The sequence below is a fragment of the Bos indicus genome, chromosome 19, assembly GCF_029378745.1.
Source record: "Bos indicus isolate NIAB-ARS_2022 breed Sahiwal x Tharparkar chromosome 19, NIAB-ARS_B.indTharparkar_mat_pri_1.0, whole genome shotgun sequence".
NCBI lineage: Eukaryota > Metazoa > Chordata > Mammalia > Artiodactyla > Bovidae > Bos > Bos indicus.
In genome coordinates, this window is record NC_091778.1 from 30956125 (window position 1) to 30962642 (window position 6518).

A 6518-nucleotide genomic window follows, 5' to 3' on the forward strand; every position below is an offset into this window, starting at 1 on the left:
TCTTATGAACTAAAGACACTTGAAATATTCACTGTTCTCCCCTTGCTTGTTTTACGGGCCTTTTTTTTTTTTTTTTTCTGATTAGTTCTTCGTGGGGCTCATTTACACATCCATAGGCCTCATCATTTTTGCTGTTCTAAAAAGTCTTAATCCCTTCAAATCATGAGCGTGTACTCCTGTGCTCCTCTCCTTTTTGCTAAATCTCCTAAAACTCTTTTAGGGTGTTTTCTTTCTTTCTTTCTCTATTTCATTCCTTTCAAAGAATGCTTAGTTCGGAAACACGGGCTGCCTGGCCCCCTTATTTGGTGTAGGGGCCACAAAGGGGACTTGCTGTGCGCACTTCCAGGAAGGTTCGAAGACTGGGTCTTTAAAGAGAAAATTACGGTCAAATGAGGTCACGTTGGTGAACCTTATCCAATATGACCAGTATCCAGGAAGAGATATATACACAGACATATACTGAGGACATAGCGATAAGACAGCCGTCTGCAGACCAAGGAGAGAGGCCTCGGGAGAAAACAAGCCTGCTGACACCCTGATCTTGCCCTCCCAGCCTCCAGAATTATAGTTAGATGATAGGTGTTTGCTGTTTCACCGCCCCAGTCTGTGGCCCTTTGTTGTGATGGTCTTACAAAGAAATACAGAAAGTGATCACAGTGCCCGCTCTGCCAGCCAAACAGAGGTATGGGAGGCAAGAAGGAGTGGTGGGCAAATGCCTTCTAAACCGTTGTGTGCTGTACAACCACCCAGAGTTTTCTGTTCTCAGTGTTGACCAGGACATTCATGGCCATTGTGTGGACATCTGTTGTTTTTGCTGGTGCAGGGTTTACCCCCTGCCTGTAGGGTCAGCATCCCAGTTATTAGGGAGGGACCCTGTCTCCCAACATCAGGGCACGTGTACTAGGAGGGCTGACATGAGACAGGCAGGTGACCCTTGTCTGCCAGCTGGCACAGCCCATCCTCCTGAACACACAACTGGGTCTGAGGTGGTGTGTGATTCAGATTGCCCAGATGCAGTCCTAGGACCTGCGCTGGAGGGGGGATTGCCAGATAGCATACAGGATGTTTAGTTGCATTTGAATTTCAGATCAACAAGGAATAGTATTTTTTTTATTTTAAGTGTGTCCCAAATATTTTCTAAATCCAGTAACCCTAGCTGGAGCATTAAACAGAAGTGGGTTGAGCTGGTACTGTGTAAAGTAGAGCTGCCGGGAGAAAGCTTTTCTGAGGTTGAGTCCAGGTGGGGGAAGCAGAGCTCAGAGATAAAGAAGGCAGGTACCTGGTAACATCACGTGAGGCTCTGGGTCTAGCCCCACTGGGAACATCTCACCCCCCTTCAGCTTTGTGAGTCAGCACAGTCCCTTCTTCTATATAACCCTGTGTGGGTGGGTTTTTTTTTTTTTTTTTTTTTACCACTCACAACACAGAATGATGACTTTAAAATCACAATTCGACAGTTAGGCCAATGCTTGAAATCCTCTAAATCCTCCTGCTGTATGTTTGTCCAGCTTTTGCAAACACAGGGAAGAGAAAGCTTAGCCTGAGAGGTCATGAGAAATAAGTTTAAGTGACTCCAGTTTCCCAGAGAGCTCTGCTTGAGAACTCACTCCATTTTTTCCCTTCTCATCTGCGGTGTTAACTGCCGCAGGGAGGACGAGGTTTGGAAGGGAGCAGTGGCCTGTCAGTGCTGGCTTCCCTCTGCAGAAAGGCTGGTAGGAGGGGCCTTCACGCCGCTGGACTGCCCCAGTCTACCAGGTCAGTGGCAGCGTCTGAGAGCAGGCGGGGCACTGGTGTGTACCCGTGTCATCCCTGCTCCTGGACTGTTCCGCAACTGCTGGAGGAAAGGACTATAACTTACCTATTTTTATTCCCCTCCCACAGCACCTGGCATACCTGGATACCACTGGTATCTGACAGTGAGTGGGGATGCCTTGAGATGTAAGGATATTGCTGAAAGCTGGGTTTGATGGTGGTGGTTCGGGGTGGGTGGGGAGAGGGGCACATACTGGTTAACAGGTATTGGGCCTGCTGGCTCAGGCAGTCATCTGAGCACTTTATTTAGGTTAACTCATTTCATGTCCACAACAGATCAATTACATAGACACTGCTATTACCCCCATTGAATGGATGAAGAAACCGAGGCATAGACTAGCCTTTGAATACACTGGTTGAGAAAGACCCCAGCTCTCTGTGCTTTGAGTCAGAACTGGGTATCTCCAAGCCAGTAGGGAGGTTTCTTCCGGGTTTGTGGAAGCCGTGGTCTGGGTGGGGCCAAGGCTCTCCCACCCATGAGAGAGAAGTAGCTGCTCCTGCCGCGTAGCCTGGGGAGGAGACCTTGAGACACAGGCAGGAGGGGCCGTCCCTCAGGGCCTGCTTGGAGCCATCTTCCTTATTTCTTAGATATTTTCAAGATCAGAGAGATTTTCCACCCAGACCTTGACTTGCAGAGCCTGATTAAACGAGGCTACATATGGAGGTAAGTAGGTAGGACTTCTCTGGTGGCTCAGATGGTAAAGCGTCTGTCTACAATGTGGGAGACCTGGGTTCGATCCCTGGGTTGGGAAGATCTGCTGGAGAAGGAAATGGCAATCCACTCCAGTATTATTGCCTGGAAAATCCCATGGACAGAGGAGCCTGGTAGGCTATAGTCCATGGGGTCGCAAAGAGTCGGACATGACTGAGCGACTTCACGTACTTACTTACTTAGGTAGGTCTTTGCAGCCCCTTCTCTCCAAGCCTCCTTCTCTCCAAGCCTGATTCTGATTTCAGACCAAGAACTGTGGGTGTCCACAAGGTGGCGAGCTTTTTCCACCAACAGCCCTGCCGGGAGGAGGGAAGGGAGGGCAGAGAGGGCTGGCGGTGCTCCCCTGGGCTACCTGTCCTATGTGGCTGTGCTGTAGCCTTTCCAGGTGGGTACGAGGTTGGTATCAACCTGAGGTGAAGAGGGACAAACAGAACTTTGTACCAGGAAGTGCTGGTCCCCGCTGGGGTGTTGCTAACACAGAGCTGCACTTTGCCCTGTGTCCTGGCAGAGCTTCAAACTGTTTGCCCTCCCAAGATTCCAGCAAAACCAAATATGCTTAAGAGGAGCCATTCCTTGTAATATCGGAGCATTCCAAAACTAAATAATAAGGAGAATAGCTATCATTTATTGAGTATTTTCTGTAAGCCCGGCTGCTATCCTTTCAGCTCCTTCACATCTTAGAGTCACAAATTCTACATTTCTAAACCTAAATTCTTCCTCCCATCCCACAGGACCTGCCCCCTAGCGACCCCCGCCCCCACCTCCGGGACCGAACCTCCAGGACCGAACCTCCCGTTTAGGCACTCTTTGCGTTGGTTGCCTGGGGCTGCCTTAGCAAAGGATCGATCGCCAAACCGGTGGCTGCAAACCATAAGCACACGTACTCCCTCAGAGTTCTGGAGACCAGGAGCTCAAATTCAAGGTGTCAGCGGGGAGTGTGTCCTTTCTGTCTCTTCCAGCTTTGGGGACCTTGTGGCCACACCAGGCCAGTCTCCGCCTTTGGGGTGTCTGTGTCTTCTCCCCTCTGTCTTTTATAAGGAGGCTTGTCCTTTAATGTGGGTCCACCCGGGTAACACGGGATCATGTCATCTCAGTTGTATCTGCAGGACCCTCTTTTTAAGTAAGGTCACATTCACAGATTCCAGAGGTTGGGACATGGACATGCCTTTTCAGGGGGCCATCATTCAGCTCACCGCACTTTAGGAACCTAGGAGTTGCCCTTGACAACGAATCTAGGAATTGACACCTCCCTTTCCCTCCCGCCTCGTGATGTCCTCCACTGATTCCGGTAGATTCTTCCGCCCAGTGTCCTTTCACCATCACTGCGGATACCTAGTCCACGCTGTCGGCACTTCCGCCCTAATCCCGACTGGAATGCACACGCCCACCCTGCTGTGGACTGAACTGTGCTCCCGCTGCCCCCATTCATGTATTGAAGCTCTAACCCCCACTGTGACTGCACTGGGCAAAGGGCCTTTAAGGAGATACTGCTGTTTAATCACTCAGTCATGTCTGACTCTCTGCGACCCTGTGGACTGTAGCCTGCCAGGCTCCTCTGTCCATGGGATTCTCCACGCAAGAATACTGGAGTGGGTTGCCAGACCTCCAGGGGATCTTCTTTACCCAGGGTTGAACCTGCTTCTCCTGCACTGGCAGGTGGATTCTTTACCACGGAGCCACCTGAGAAGCCCTAATTAAAGTTAAAAGAGGTTGTAAGGCTGGGGCCCTAGTCTGAGAGGACTGGGGTCCCTTTAAGAAGAGGAAGAGACACAAGTGATCTCTCTGTCCACACGCACCGGGAAAAGGCTGTGAGAACCCAGAGTAAGGCTGGCTGGCTGTGAGCTGGGAAGAGAGACCTGGTGGCACCTCTGTCTTGGGCTCCCATCTCCAGGGCCCTGAGAAGATGGTTTCTGCCACTCCAGCCCCAGCCTGTGGTGTTTTGGCACAGCAGCCCGAGCAGCCCCAGCGACTCTGAGCTTCCCCCCGCCCCCCCACCAAGGCTCCATGAAAGATATGCATCTCAAACCTCTGCTTGCTGGCCTCTCGCCCCCTCGCCCCTCCTGAAATCAATGCAGGCACAGCTCTGAGCAGCAAGGATGAAACACGACAGTCTTGTGTGATGCTGCCCTGGCTGCGCATGGCTCTGCGGGTAAAGCCCCACATTTTGAACACTGTCCACGGATCCTGGCCTGTCAGCCTCGAAGTATGCCCCGTCCCCCTCCTTCTCCACCACTGGGCACGTGCAGGACCGTCTGTACACAGCGTTCATCAGCTTCTCCAACGGATGGCTCCCGCCTGGAAGGCTCCCCTGGGCCTGTCTCACTCTGGCTCATACGACACTCTCAGCACCTTGAGCGCCTCTGTTGGATGCCCTCAGCAGCTGTCACAGCTCCCCTTGCAGCACCAAGAACAATGACAATAAATTAATTGTGCAGTTGGTTGTTTGGTGTTCATGTTGCCCACTGGACTAAAAGCCCATGAGGTCTGGGCCCACTTTTGTTTCCTATTGTTTCTCCAGCGCTTAGGGAAGTTAGAATAGCAGACACTTGTTAACTGTAGTTCGTGAGTGAGCCCGGGACCGAATACACGGCTCTGATCCTAGTACGCATCTCACATCCTTTAGACTCTTCTGCTTCCAGTGTTCAGGTGTCAGAAGCCGGGCACATGCATGATTGTAACTGGCCCAAGGGCTCCTGGTTATCACTGCTGGAGCTGAACTCGGAATCCAGAGCTTTCTGATTTCACAAACAATGCACAGCCACAGCTCAGATTCACAGCCACAACTCAGGTCCGGTTTGCTTCAGAAGATGAGCAGATGCTTAACAGAAAGGCAGAAGCATCTTAACCAGAAATTCATCAAAGGGTAATTTCCTTTATTAAGATAATCACTGCGATCAGCAGCAGGATGGATGAACCACCTGCGATACAGTCATTAGTGGACACGAGTAGCAGGAAAGGGAAATGAACTACCCATAACCCGCTAGTGCAACCGCCAACTGCGGAAACATTATGCTGAGCTAAACAAGGCAGACACAGGGAGTACACACTCTGGGATTCTATTTATGCAAAACCCTGGGAAAGGCAAAGTCATCTACAGTGAAAAACATCAGATCAGCAGTTGCCTCTGGGGTGGAGGTGGGAACCCCCTGGGCAAGAGGGTGAGGGAACTTTCCGGGGTGATAAGGAAATCTCTGCATCTCGACAGAGGTTTCAGTTACCCAGGTGTGAATGTGTTTGTCCAAGTTCAGCATATGTATGCATGATAGGTGTTGATTTCTCTGTTTTTGCAAAATTTATCTCAAAAAAAACCTCTTAAGCAAATATTGAACTCTAGTTAATGATATACACACCAAAGTGTTCAGAGGTGAAGTGTACTAACATCTGCCTCTTACTTCAAAATGCCTCAAAAAATAAAATCAATTGATAACAGACAGCAGGGTAAATAGATACGTAGATTGGATAAGGCAAGTAGAAAAAAATGTTACATGTAGACGCTAGGTGGCGGTATCTAGGCAGTCACAGCACAATACTTTATTTATTTTTTTTTACAGCACAATACTTTAAACTTTGTGTTTGAAAATTTTCATAATGAGCTGTTTAATAAAAATAACATAATCTGAAAAAATTGTATTTCAAAGGCAGCTAATGTTCGCTGTAATCCATAAGACAGTCCAAAGATGCAGGAAAAGAAAATCACTTATTGTCATTTCGCGTTAGTTTTAAGGGGTTGATAGGCACAGAGAAGGGAGACAGCGGCCACCTGCTCCCCTAATCATCACGTGGGCAGAGTTAGCCCTCAAAACTAGCTCACCAAAAATTGTCCAGTTACAAATAATAACGTTTTTAAGATATCATCTCAAAGCTAGGCTGAGAGAAAACCTAGTAAGTTTTAGGAGTCAAAACAGTGAAAACGAAATGTCAGGCTCGTGTTTTGAACTGTGTCAAGCTGCTTTCTAAAAGGACTGCCTGCTGACACCAACCCCTTAGCAGTAAA

At 49.3% G+C, this 6518-nt stretch overlaps 1 long non-coding RNA gene across 1 annotated transcript; it reads left to right on the plus strand.

Moving 5' to 3' along the window:
- The first annotated feature begins 86 nt into the window (after positions 1–86).
- Positions 87–4961, plus strand: LOC139177546 (uncharacterized). Its single transcript, XR_011561993.1, has 3 exons — positions 87–1938; positions 2401–2476; positions 3256–4961. It is a non-coding gene; the product is annotated as an uncharacterized lncRNA (long non-coding RNA).
- Positions 4962–6518: the final 1557 nt, after the last annotated feature.